A 15,065-nucleotide genomic window follows, 5' to 3' on the forward strand; every position below is an offset into this window, starting at 1 on the left:
CTTTTGTAAGCTTAATGAAAAGGAATCCACGATTGAGTATGTTTAGATAACACTGCTTGTTTTATCTTGTCTTTGATGATTAGAATTCACAACCACATAATAAAAGCTATAAGAAAATCTGTAGTAAATAGATTTAAACTTTGTATTTCTACATTTTTAAAATTTTCAGTGATTTTTGTTTTATTTATTGGAATGCTCTCAAATTATCCAAATTTAGTGCACCATATAGTTGAATCAGAAAAACAAAAAAACACATACACACACATAAACACATATTATAATTTCTCTTTGTCCTTCAAATCAGAGAACTTCAAAAAATCGTGTCTTGTTAGGTAACAAGGTGGTAACATTTTATTATACCACACAAAAAATATAAGAATGTATGTAATTCTAAGACAGAGGTATAAAGGCAGCAAAAATAAAACATGCAGTAGGTTTTCACAAGTGGAAAATAAATGTCAGAAATATTTCCCAAGATTGTTACTTTTAGTTACAGTGTGACAAATGGAAACGACCTCATGTAAGAGTCAGATATGGTACTGCTTTCAAGTAAACATTAGCCTTTTAATATAATATTAATTAACATTTTTAAAAATTGACTGATAGAATTGTGGGTCTGTGGAGAGAGATGTGGAGAAGAAACATATTTCAAAGGAAAGAAATTCTTAAATGTATTATCTCATTCTAGAGTTTACTAATAAATCATCCCAAAATATGCATCTGAAGAAAGCTATTAATTGTCTCTGCCTTATGTTAGTAATTCATCCTCTGTCTTCTCCCACTGGATCGTAAGCTCCATCAGAGCAGATTAAATATTTTTGTTGTTGTTTTATTCATAACCATATCCCCAGTGCCTAGACTACTTGTGGCAGATAAACTGCTTGCAACAATTGTTGAATCAGTAAATTATTGTAATAAAGTAATAACAATTTATTGTTCACAAGTCTTTAAAATTTTTGACCTGTATGACTCTTCCTGTTCTGTTTCTCAAAAGTAGCTTGTGGACTTAAGAGTTGAAACTCTGAAACTGTGGTTGGAAATCATCAGCATAAAATCACCAAAATGTTTTGTTTTGTTTTGTTTTTTAATGCCTGCTTTTGTATCTTATTCCACACCTACTAAATTAGGCTCTTTCGTGCTCAGGTCCAGGAATGTGAAAAAAGTACCCACAAGTGTTTCTTGGCAAAACATAAATAAATAAATAAATAAATAAATAAATAAAGAACTACAGGCTCTGGCAACTTAACAAGACTTAGAGGAATGACACTCAAAAGGTTGGAGAAAAGCACTTGTAGCCAGAACAGGCTTTTAGAGTAATGAAAGGACAGTGATAGGACAGTAATGAAAGGACAGCTTGGTCACACTTAGAAAAATACTAATGAATGATTGATTAGTTGGAATCTAAAGTCAGATTCCTTAATAACTTTTGACAAAATCTTTATGGGCAAAAAATATATGTGAAAATTCAGTATCAAAAATAGTGCTATTTTGCTACAGTTCTAATACAGAAAGGTGCATGAAAAAATTATTGACAAACTACATACACCGAAATTCTTATTGCTTCAAACACAGGCTTAAATGAAAAATACTTGTATTTTTAGTGTTGCTCTATATTTGAATAAGTGTCTGTCTGCCATTAACTCTAGAGGAAAGGTGCTTAAGACTTTTTTCCTGAAATATATTCTTATACTCTACATTATATCCTTTTCCACACTTCTGTAATTCAAATTGTCACTGTACAAGCATTTATGGACTATATGAGGAGTGGAGACTAGAAAACAACTTTGTAGTATTCTGACTATATCCCCCTGAAGGGCATTAGTTGAAATTCAGATTTTTGTCACTTAAAGTCAGAATCAGGTTTCCCAAGTGGCTCAGTGGTAAAGAATCTGCAAGGCAGGAGAAATGAGTTCACTCCCTGGGTTAGGAAGATTCTTTGAGGAGCAAATAGCAACCCACTCCAGTATTCTTGCCTGGAGAATTCCATGAGCAGAGGAACCTGGTGGGATACAGCCCATCGACTTGAAAAGAGTGACTAACCAACAGAAGTCAGGATTATCACCTTTAGCACTGTTAATGTCTTGAGTCAGATAATTGTTGGAGGGGATGGAAGGACTGTCCTGTGTGTTGAGGGGTCCTTAGCAGCATCCTCAACCTTTACTCACTGTAGCACCCCCCACTGCACACACAATGACAATCAGAAATGCCTTCAGACACGTCCCAGTGTCTTCTGGAGAGCACAGTCATGGCCGTTGAAACCTAATGATCTACAGGGACCTGGGGCTGTGTTATTCCTAGAATATCACCTTAAATGACACTAAATGAAATGGTAGGCGCTTATGTCGCCTTATGTCATAAACCTGATTACTGGAGCCCAAATTATTAGTCCATGAAGTTCCAGCAGTTGGGTTAAATATGAGTTTACTTGATTCTACCTATTAAGAAAGATGAGATATAAGATTATATCTTCATATCATAGATTTAACTGGAACATGGGTTGTTATCCAGTGAACACATTTTGTACTGTTAGCCAAAGCAGGTAATGCAATAAGAACTAGAGTTGTTCATCATAACTGTGAATGTTGAAAGATCTGAATTACCCGACCCACACATAATTTCATCTAATTGTGTAATAACTGACAATGGCAATAAGGCAATGGCTGTAATCCAGCAGGTTCTGTAAGAATTGTCATACTGACTATATGATGAAGTTGGCCTCAGTGCCAGAAGTTTACAGATTAATGATAGAAGGGCACTTTTTATATTGTCACAGGGCAGAAGCCATCATTAAAGAGAATTGCAGTGCAAGTAGCGCCACTCACAAGTTCTTGGAACGTAGCCATGATATCAAAATTGAAGCTAGGAATGTCTGTATAAATGTTTCCAAAGGCTATGTGCAGGGTGATTATGGTAGAATATTGCAACAGCTGCCAAATAGTAAACTCAAGTGTGAAATCACTGTATTTTAAAAATATCTTTATGAAATGAGCCTTAGCATAGAAATGCTAGGAAAGACAAAACACCCTAATCTGATTTTTTTTTTTTAATAAACGGGTTGGTTCTCTCTGAGTATAAACAGTACTCAGAGAGGTTAAGTATCACAACAACAGAAACCAACACTTGGCAAAAGTAGAAATAATTGTTAATTATGAGCTAGTCTCTTTATGCACTTGATGTAAAATATGTAAATCAACAGATTATAATAACACAATATTAATACATATGCTGTTGATTTGCAACTTAATTTTTGGCTGAAAAAGTGCTAGGCACTTTGCTTGATAATTTGTCTTGATAGAAGTTTATATCTTTACTAAAAAGTAAAAAGTTAGAAAGTCAAAATGATATACTTTAATATTATAGTGAAATATCCATATGGAATTTTGTATGTGCCTTCAACTCCCTGATAGCTCAGTTGGTACAGAATCTGCCTGCAATGCGGGAGACCCCGGTTCGATTCCTGGGTCAGGAAGGTTCCCTGGAGAAGGGGTAGGCTACCCACTCCAGTATTCTTGGGCTTCCCTTGTGGCTCAGCTGGTAAAGAATCTGCCTGCAATGTGGGAGACCTGGGCTTGATGCCTGGGTTGGGAAGATCCCCTGGAGAGGGGAAAGGCTACCCATTCCAGTGTCCTGGCCTGGAGAATTCCATGGACGGTCCTTTGGGTCCCAAAGAGTTGGACACAACTGAGTGACTTTTACTTTCATTCACTTCACCTCAACTCCTCTATAACATAAAAAAAAAAAAATCTTTGAAACTTCCTTGGATAATTTTAAGAAATTATTAACATTTATTATCATAATGAATGTTAAAAGTAGGGAGAAGACACAATGTAACAACAAAAAAGCAAGAGATTTATACTTAGAAAATTGAGATACACGTTTTGACTCCAGTCTTAATTTAGAAACACAGTTTGTTTCAGTTTTATGATTTGATTTTTTCATTTGTAAAATTGAATTTTTCAAGGAATAAATATTATTAACCAGATATGTGCATGTAAAGAACTTACTCCAAAGTATGATGTATCATAAAAACACAGTTTATGATAATCCCATTCCTTTATTTTACTGCAAATAAGAGGATCGAGTCCTACTATTTCCTGTTGTATTTCACGGACTTGAAAATTGATGTGGGCAAGACCTTGCTGACAGGTGTAGGCATCTAGTACTGTGACTGACATACAAAAATAAAATAGGTGTGATCACCTAACAAATTGATATATTTTAACAAAAAAGGCAAAATTAAATACTTATATGGAGTACTTACAGATTTAATGAATGTAATAAGAGTAGTAACTCACCAAACACAAGCTGTATGCCAGAGATGTTCTGAATTCTTTAATAGGATTGTGTTGCTAAAATCTAGATTATTCTCTGAAGTAAGGACTTTTATTATTCCCCCTTTTAACAGTGAAGAAACTGAGGCAAAAATTTATCTAATATCTTATATCTAACATGTGAGAATCTGGGATTTAAGCTCAGGTAGAAGAATTCACACTCATTCTACCATGGTATATTTTTTCTCTGTTCAGATATTTATAAAGTTAAAATTACTTCTCATGTTTGTAAAGGAACATTGCAAACATGTTCATTGTGAACAATCTAAACAACAATAGAAAATCACAAGTAAATTAAAAACAAAAATTGCCCAATCGTGTCTGACTCTCTGCCACCCCATGGACATACAGTCCATGGCATTCTCCGGGCCACAGTACTTGAGTGGGTAGTCTGTCCCTTCTCCAGTGGATATTCCCGACCCAGAGAACCAGGCTCTCCTGCATTGCAGGCGGATTTTTTTACCAACTGAGCTATCAGGGAAGCCCTTTTCCCGCTCATGTGTGTAAAGAAACATTGCAAACATGTTCACTATGAACAGTCTAAAGACAAATAGAAAATCACAAATACAGACCATTGTTTATCCAGTCACTACATTTAGACAGATGATAATAAACACTGAACCCTGAGAAGGGTTATTTCTGAGTTTATCATATGACAGGTTGAAACATTGATCTCTACTCTCTACTGTTGGAGGGTTTGGGGATGGATCCTATCGAGATTGCTAGTTGGCTCTCAAGGAAGACATCCCAAGAACTGTTTTACATTTTTGTCATAACCTAATTATATAGACATCTTGACATAAATGAATGAAGCACAAGTAGTGATGTCTCCTCTGTCCCAATAATCAATTAACTTACATCCACACTGCCTGCATGGCAAACCTATTGCACTTATCAGTGGTTGCTTTAGACAAGGTCTTTCTTAACATTGAAATTGTGTAGTCATTACTTTCTATTATAAATTCATTGAATGTTGATTAATGTCCAATACCCAATGCAATACCAGTAAATACATAAAGTATATTAAACCTTAAAAATACCTTAAAGTGATAAATTCTTAATTCCTTAATAAATTTAAAATAACGCTGGGAAAATTGCTTGATTTAAGTTCATCAATAATGTCTATTCCAAAGAAACTGGATATAGTTGTATTAAAAAACTAAGGAGCTGCAACATATTTGCTACTTTTTGTAAAGTTCATCTCTTAAATGCCTGAGATTCTAATATGAACAGTATTGTTTGAAGAAGACAGCAAAGAAGCTACTGAAATATCTGGTGTAATTTTTCTACTATAGGTCTCCCTGGGGTAAAATGTTTTTCTGGGGGCGGGGGGAGAAATAACTGTATATAGCTACTTTCTAAAGTTAAAATTTCACTCAAATTAGAAATGGTAATAATTTTGCTGATGTCACAGTAACCTAGAAGTGAAATCTGTCTCTCCAGAAAAGAATAATATATTACTATCCAAACATGTATTGTCCTTTAAAGATCTCCATACTATAAAGTAATGAATGTCGTGTAGGAATTTGAAAGAAATGATTTATTTTATTATTGTCTCAGTTTTCTTTCATCTGTATGATATATGTCAAAAATAAAAATTATTTAATATAGAAGAAGAGTATGATGTTACCCTGTCAGGGTAGGAGATGACAATGCTTCCAGGTATACTTTTATGTGGAGAGTACATGTTTGAGGGAAACAAAGTGAACCAAGCAAAACTATTTTAAATACCTACAAAAAAAAAAGTAACATCAACTAACTAGTCAGTGATTAAAGTAGACTATCTTCTATATCAGTATTTTAAAAATATAGCACTAATATTCAATTTAACAAGTAATTTAAACAATAAATGTAGGTGGTCATATGTAGAATAAATATATTTCTATATATAAAAACTTGATTTTATGGCCTACATTACTGTTTGTAAATTGCTAATTATTAGGTTACAGCTAACCCACTAGTCAGGTAGGAGTAATAAGTTCTTTATTTTATGTGAAAGCATAAATACTGTCAATCCTAAAGGAAATCAACCCTGACTATTCATTGGAAGGACTGATGCTGAAGTTGAAGCTCCAGTACTTTGGCCACCTGATGTGAAGGGCTGACTAATTGGAAAAGACCCAACTCATTGGAAAAAATACTCTGATGCTGGAAAAGATTGAAGGCAAGAGAAGAAAGGGGTGACAGGATGGGATGGTTGGATGGCATCACCGACTCAATGGGCATGAATTTGAACAAACTCTGGGAGATAGTGAAGGATAGGGAAGCCTGGCATGCTGCAATCCATGAGGTTGCAAAGAGCTGGGCACAACTTAGTGACTGAATAACAATAAATCATTATTTTAGCTAATAATCCAATGTGAAGAACAGTGTGAATGTTAAAAGTTGAGTTTTTTTTTCCCCAAAATATGGTGATAATATTTTCTTTCATAAAATGTAGAAATGGTGGTTGGAAAACTTGCCTATACATCCATGATTATATAAATAAGCTCTTTTACAGAAAACAATAGGAGTAAATATGATAGATAAAGGCTATTAATATGAACCTAGCTGAAAATAGATAGATAATAATTTCCTATATTCAAGTATGCAGAATATATATATATATATATATATATATATATATATGCAGAATTCTTTATTAAAAATCAGTTTACATTTCTCAGCATCTTCACTGGGGACTCAGGACTCATCATTCTTAAAGATTCTTCCTTAGTTTCTGAGACCCATCTGTCACCTGATGCTGCATTTTCTTCCTTCACTCCTTACTCTTGTTCCCTTTGACCTATTCTTCCGCTGACAATTTAATAATATTTATTTCCAGGGGACCATTCATGAATCTCTCATCTTTTCATATATGTCTTTCTTGTTATTTTATAATCTTCTCAGACTTCCCTATAACTCATCTATTCAGGCTAGATATTTTTGAGTTTTACTCCTAAATTTATAATGAGTATCTCTAACAGGTTATTAAAAAATAATCACATTCTAAAAGTTATTTTTTTAAAAGATATTTTTCTGCAGTTTCTTCCTGAACTTATTCTTTACATTCCTTCTTTCATCAGTCAACAGTTTTTCTAGTTTTTCTTTTGTAAATGACCAAATTCTCAACTCAAACTGGCTTGCAGAGGAGGAGTAGGTAGGAAGGAGATTCTGCAGTCTCATGTAAATTGGTGGTAGGAATTTATACTCCCATCAACATTGTGTAAAAGTCCCTATAGACCTATATCATTTTATAAGCACTTCATTCTAAACTTTCTAACATTTGTTTTCTTATTTGAAGAGTGTGAATTGCATTTTAAAGTTTACATCAGTGATTACTAACTAGCTTGGTTGTGCTTTCATTGGCTATTCATATTTTTTTCTTTTATGAAGTACTACTTAAAGTTTTTTGCACATTTTATACTGAATGTGGAAAAATAGTGAGGAGGATTTTACAATGGTAAAATGCATCTTTATTTAAAATGAAACTACAAAATAAAATAATAATTAGTAATTTTATTTTGTGCTAACTTTATCTTCTTCTATTTTTAAAGGCAAGAGTAGAAGTAATAATATTAACTATATTTGCTCCAGATTCCTTATCACCCAAGTCAAATTGTTGATATCTTGAACAGATACTTTTTTTCTATTCCTATTTTAGTAATCTTAGCTTCATAAAAAATAAAATCAATTCTCAGTATCACTTATTTTATATGTTTAAGGTACAGTTTAAAGCATCATATTATGCTATATATTTTTATTATAGTTCATGCTTTATATTCAGTTCAGTTCAGTCGCTCAATCGTGTCCAACTCTTTTCGACCCCATGAACCGCAGCCCTCCAGGCCTCCCTGTCCATCACCAACTCCCAGAGTTCTCAATGAATATTGTTAACATGATAAATATTTCTTATGTTGTCCTGATATTAACAGGTTTTGAAATGTAGTTAATAAAAGTTAAGCGTAGAAAGTGAGCTTCCCAGGTGGTGCTGGTGGTAAAGAACCCTCCCGCCAGTGCAGGAGACTTAAGAGATGTGGGTTCAATCCCTGGGTCAGAAAGATCTCCTAGAGGAGGGCACTGCAACCCACCCCAGTGTTCTTGCCTGGAAAGTCTCATGAACAGAGGAGCCTGGCAGGCGATGGCTTGTAGGGCTGCAAAGAGTCAGACATGACTGAAGCAACTTAGCATACTGCATAGTGCAAGCATAGAAAATAATTATATAAAAAGAACGCAGAGGCCCTAATATTTTTGTTAAAGAAATACAGAGCATTCAGTTTGTCCAGGAAATCAGTTTATTTTGTGGAATGTACAGACACACCTTGCTGTATTGCACTTCACTTTTTTGCTCTTCCCAGATAATGTGTTTTTGCAGAATGAAGGTTTATGGCAATCCTGCTTCAAACAAGTCTGTTGGCACCATTAACAGCATTTGTTCAGTTCCTGATTCTATGTTGAATCTGGATAATTCTCATAGTATCTTAAACTTTAAAATTGTTATTCTGTTTGTTATGGTGATCTGTGTCTAGTGATCTTTGACATTACTATTGTAGTTCTTTTAGGGGCACCACAAACCTGCTCATAAAAGATGGTGAACTCATCGGCTGAACATTTTTTGTGTTCTGACTGCTATGCTGAGTACCCCTCCTCCATTCTCTCCCTCTGCTCAAGCCTCCCTAATCCCTGAGACCCAACAATATTGAAATTAGACCAATAGTTAACCCTGTAATGCCTAGTAAGTGATCAAGTGAAGAGTCTAAAGAGTCACATGTCTTTCACTTTAAATCAAAGCTAGAAATGAGTAAGCTAAGTGAGGAGCACATATAGAAAGCAGAGATAGGCCAAATGCTAGACCTCTTACACCAATCAATTAGTCAAGTGGTGAACACAACAGAAAAAGTTCTTCAAAGAAATTAAAAGTGTTAGCTTCATTGAACATGTGGATGATAAGAAATCAAAACAATCATATGACTGATATAAACAAAGTTTTAGTGGTCTGGATGTAAAGTCAAATTAGCCATAACATTCCTTTAATGGAAGTGTTAATCACCCAGTCATGTACAACTCTTTGTGACCCCATGGGACATAACCATTCAGGCTCCTCTGTTCATGGAATTCTCCAGGCAAGAAAACTGGAGGGGATAGCCTTTCCCTTCTCCAGGGTATGTTCCTGACCCTGGGATCATACAGAGTCTCCTGCATTGCAGGAAAATTCTTACCACCAAACCACCAGAGAAGCCCAACCCAAAGTTTGAACCAAAGCAAAACCCTAACTCCCCTCAATTCTGAAGAGAATTGAGAGAGAGGTAAGGAAACTGAAGAAGAAAAGTTTGAAACTAGCAGAGGTTTGGCTTATGAAGTTTAAGGACAAATGCCTTCTTCATAACATAAAAGTGCCAGATGAAGGAGCGAGTGCTAATGTAGAAGCTACAGGAAGTTATTCAATTATAGCTAAGGTAATTAATGAAAGTGGTTCCATTAAACAAGTAATTTTTCAATGTAGATAAAATACCTTCTATTTGAAGAAAATACCATCTGGGACTTTCATAGCTAGAGAGGAGAAGTTAATAAATGACTTCAAAGCTTCAAAGGACAGCATGAGTCTATGTTAGGGATCAATAACACTAGGTGACTTTTAGTTGAAGTCAGTGACCATTTACCTTTCCAAAAATCCTAGGGCACTTTATAATTATGGTAAACCTACTCTTCTTCTGCTCTTTAAATGGAATAACAAAAGACTGAATGAAGCACATCTGTTGACAACAAGATTTACTGAAAAATTTTTGCTGATTGTTGAGTCTTATTACTCAGGAGGAAAAAAAAATCCTTTAAAAATACTACTGTTCAATGGTAATGTATCTGGTTACCCAATAGGTCTGATGGAGATGTACAACAAGATTCATGTTTTTTTTTTTTTCATGCCTGCTAATAAAAATCCAATAAATAAATAAATAAAAATCCATTGGTTGCCCATGAATCAAGGAATGATTTTGACTTTCATGTGTTATTTTCAGATATACATTTCATAAGGTTAAAGCTGCCATAGTGATTCCTCTGATGGATCTGGGCAAAGTATATTGAAAAGTTTCTGGAACAAGTTCAGCATTTTCAGTTTCATTAATAACATTAGTAATTCAAAGTAAAAGTGAAAGTCACTCAGTCATGTCCAACTCTTTGGGACCCCATGGGCTATATGATATAGTCCATTGAATTCTCCAGGGCAGAATACTGGGGTGGGTAGCCTTTCCCTTCTCCAGGGGATCTTTCCATCCCAGGGATTAAATCCAGGTCTGCTGCATCACAGGCAGATTCTTTACCAGCTGAGCCACCAGGAAAGCCCAAGAATACTGGAGTGGGTACTTTAGGCCTTCTCCAGAGGATCTTCCTTACCCAGGAATTGAACCAGGGTCTCCTGCACTGCAGGTGGATTCTTCACTAACTGCGCTATCAGCGAAGCCTTAGACCGGAGGTTAATATCAACACTAACAGGAGTTTGGAAGCAGTTGATTCCAACTTTCATGTATGACTTGGAGGTGTTCAAAACTTTCAGTGTAGAAATTAGAATTAGAAATGGAGCCTGAAGATGTGACTGAATCACTGAACTCTATGACAAAACAGAATGCATGAGGAGTTACTTTTTATGGATGAACAAAGAATGTTGTTTCTTGAGATGTAATCTGCTCCTGGTGAAGAGGCCATGAATATGGTTGAATTATTTAGTTGAGGAAACAGCAACAGTGTTTAACAGCTTTAACTCCAATTTTGAAAGAGGTTATTCTATAAGTAAAATGCTGTGAGGCAGTACTATATGCTACAGAGAAACTGTTCATGAAAGGAAAAGTCAACTGATGTCGCCAAACTTCGCTGTTGTCTGATTTCAAGAAATTGCTACAACCACCCCAGCTTTCAGCACACACCATTCTGATCAGTAAGCAGCCATCAACACTGAGGCAGTGCTGTCTGACGGCCAAAAGATGATGACTTCATGAAGGCTCAGGTGACAATTAGCATTTTTAAGCAATAAAATATTTTAATTAATCTATTTTTAAACATAAAAAATATTTTAAACATAAAAAAACTTTTTATTTTTAAACATAGACGAATGCACAGATAGAGTATGAAAGTGATGTCGCTCAGTTGTGTCCGACTCTTTGCGACCCTCTGGACTGTAGCCCAGGATCCTCCGTCCATGGAATTTTCCAGGCAAGAGTACTGGAGTGGGTTGCCATTTCCTTCTTCAGGGAATCTCCCCAACCCAGGTCTCCTGCACTGTAGGAAGATGCTTTACCATCTGTAAACATAATTTGTGCTGAGAAACAAACAAACAAAAATGTGTCTCATTTTATTGACATATTTGCTTTACTGCAGTGCTCTAGAATGTTACCTATAATATCTCCAAGATGTTCCTGAACTATTTTGAGTAAGCTGATGTTTTCTTAATGAAATTTTGCAGCAGTGTTAAAACTGTGCAAAAGATAAATATACTGAACCAATAGAGAAAGAAAAAGATGAACAAAGGGAGTGAGGACAAAATTTTATCAACAAATTATTTTTAAAATTTATATTGTCATTTTGTCACTGCTGTTGTTCAGTCACCAAGTCGTATCTGATACTTTGCAATCCCATGGACTTCAGCATGCCAGGCTTACCTTTCCCTCACCATCTCCCAGTGTTGTCCTTTGTCCTTAGCAAAATTTATTAGGAGAGTAATTCAATCATCACTTGAGGAGAACTAAACGTTAAACATTTGTTAGATGAGTAATACAGTGAATATTAATTAATAGCAGAAGTGATTTAGGGGGAATGATTTAGGGAGAATTACTTAAGAGAAAAATGTGTCCATAAAAATGAAACAGTTGATGAAGAATAACTGAGTATATATGATAATATTGTGGGTGAATTTAAATGAGTAAATCAAAAAAGTTACTGTGAACATTTGAAATGAATGTTTTACAATGCATCAGTTAAAGAAAGTTTATACTCTTAAATTCTATTGAAAGATTTTACAGTGATTATATTTCAAGCCTTCCCTGGTTGCTTAGTTGTAAAGAATCTTCCTGCTAAGGCAGGAGATGCAGGCTTGATCCCTGAATTGGGAAGAAAAACTAGAGAAGGAAATGGTAACCCACTCCAGTATTCTTGCCTGGGAAATCCCATAAACAGAGAAACGTGATGAGCTACCGTCCATGGGGTCTCAAAAAAGTCAGATATGACTTAGTGAATTAACAAACAAAGCAAAACAAAAAATGATATTTGTTTGATGTTGCCAACAAATTAATTACATGAATATCCTAGAGGAATGTAGATGAAGGAAGAGGTATGCGTGCTAGCCTGCTCAGTTGCTTCAGTCATCTCTGACTCTATCCAACCCCACAGACTACAGCCCACCAGGCTGGTTTGTCCATTGGGTTCTCCATGCAAGGATACTGGAGTGAATTGCCATTACCTCTTCCAGGGGTTCTTACCAACCCAGGAATCAAACCCACGTCTCCTGCCATCTCCTGAATTTCAGGTGAATTCTTTACCTTGGAGTCACCAGGGAACCTAGATAAAGATATATATGAATTTAAAATAACTAGCCTTTTGCCATATGAAATTAAAAACTACAAAAAAGTTATTCAAGAAAATTAACACGTCTAATCAAAAATTGTATCCTTTGTTTAGTCCATGAATAATAAAGTGTTGATTTTCAAACCTAACGTCTGCATAATAAATATGCATTCAAAGAGTTGGTATTTTTACAAAGTAAAAATATGATCCTTTTTTTTTCCCTGTGTTTTATCTATAGGTAGTTGTTCATTTCTCCAGTGTTGTTAATTGCTGGTCTATTTTAGTAACTGTTGTTTCTAAAGCTCAATAATGCCATGAATCAAGAGCCATGAATTTGAATTATGTAAATCTACGTAGATTTCGTTGACATGAATAGTAATTGTCAGCTGGCTAGAAATATTTGAATACAGGAAGTTCAGTTCAGTTCAGTCACTCAATGTGTCTGACTCTTTGCTGCCCCATGGACTGCAGCACACCAGAAGTCCCTGTCCATTACCAGCTCTAGGGGCTTACTCAAACTCAAGTCAGTCAAGTCAGTGATACCATCCAACAATCTCATCCTCTGTCATCCCCTTCTCCTGACTTCAATCTTTCCGAGCATCAAGGTCTTTTCCAATGAGTCAGTTTTTCGCATCAGGTGGCCAAAATGTTGGAGCTTCAGCTTCAGCGTCAGTCCTTCCAATGAATCTTCAGGATTGATTTCCTGTAGGATTGACTGGTTGGATCTCTTTGCAGTCCAGGGAACTCTCAAGAGAGTTCTCCAACACCACAGTTCAAAAGCATCAATTCTTCAGTGCTCAGCTTTCTTTATAGTCTAACTCTCACATCCATACATGACCCCTGGAAAACCCATAGCTTTGACTAAACAGACCTTTTGTCAGCAAAGTAATGTCTCTGCTTTTTAATATGCTGTCTGGCCTGGTCATAGCTTTTCTTCCAAGGAGCAAGCATCTTTTAATTTTATGGCTGCAGTCACCATTTGCAGTGATTTATGCAGCCCCCACAAATAAAGTCTGTCACTGTTTCCATTGTTTCCCCATCTATTTGCCATGAAGTGATGGGACCAGATGTCATGATCTTAGTTTTCTGAATGTTGAGTTTTAAGCCTGTTTTTGCACTCTACTTTTTTGTTTTCATCAAGAGGCTCTTTAGTTCTTTACTTTCTGCCATAAATGTGGTGTCATCTGTGTACCACAGTTTATGGGTATTTCTCCCAGCAGTCTTGATTTCAGCCTGTGCTTCATCCAGCCTGGCATTTTGCATGATGTACTCTGTATATAAGTTAAATAAACAGGGTCACCATATACAACCGTGACCTACTCCTTTCCCAATTTGGAGCCATTCCGTTTTTCCATGTACAGTTTTAACTATTGCTTCTTGATCTGCATACAGATTTCTTGACAAGGAGGTAAGGTGGTCTGGTATTCCCATCTCTTGAAGAAATTTCCACAGTTTCTTGGGATCCACACAGTCAATGAAATTGGCATCGTCAATTAAGCAGAATTAGATGTTTTTCTGGAACTCTCTTGCTTTTTTGATGATCCTGAAGATGTTGGCAATGTGATCTCTGGTTCCTCTGGCTGTTCTAAATCCAACTTGAAGTTGGAAGTTCATGGTTCACGTAGCCTTTTGAAGACTGGCTTGGAGAATTTTGAGAATTACTTTGATAGCATGTGAGATGACTGCTATTGTGCTGTAATTTGAACATTGTTTGGCATTGTCTTTCTTTGGGATTGAAAGGAAAACTGACATTTTCCAGTCCTGTATTCACAAAGAAAAGTCAGTATTTCTACTTTCACAGTTTTTTTGAAGAAGAGTATGTTTTACAATTAGTAAACATACTTTTTACTAGTCCTAGTGGTATTTCCTACTTTGGTTTAAGTCTGAATTTTGCAATCAGGAGCTAACGATCAGAGCCACAGTCAGCTCCAGGTCTTGCTTTTGCTGACTGTATAGAGCTTCTCCATCTTCACCTGCAAAGAACATAGTCAATCTGATTTTGTTCTTTATTTATCTGATGATGTCCATGTGTAGAGTTGGCTCTTGGGTCATTGGAAAAGGGTGTTTGCTATGAGCAGTGTATTCTTTTGATAAAACTCTGTCAGCTTTACCCTGCTTCATTTTGTACTCCAAGGTCAAACTTTCCTGATATACTATGCCAAAGCCTTTGACTGTGTGGATTACAATAAACTGTGGAAAATTCTG

The 15,065-nt window shown here is 35.7% G+C and overlaps 1 protein-coding gene across 2 annotated transcripts in view; it reads left to right on the plus strand.

Moving 5' to 3' along the window:
• CNTN5 (contactin 5) overlaps positions 1-15,065 on the plus strand; it is a 1,548,293-nt gene that overhangs the window by 230,583 nt on the left and 1,302,645 nt on the right. The gene's annotated exons all lie outside the window — the stretch shown is intronic.

Source organism: Odocoileus virginianus, chromosome 10, assembly GCF_023699985.2.
Source record: "Odocoileus virginianus isolate 20LAN1187 ecotype Illinois chromosome 10, Ovbor_1.2, whole genome shotgun sequence".
NCBI lineage: Eukaryota > Metazoa > Chordata > Mammalia > Artiodactyla > Cervidae > Odocoileus > Odocoileus virginianus.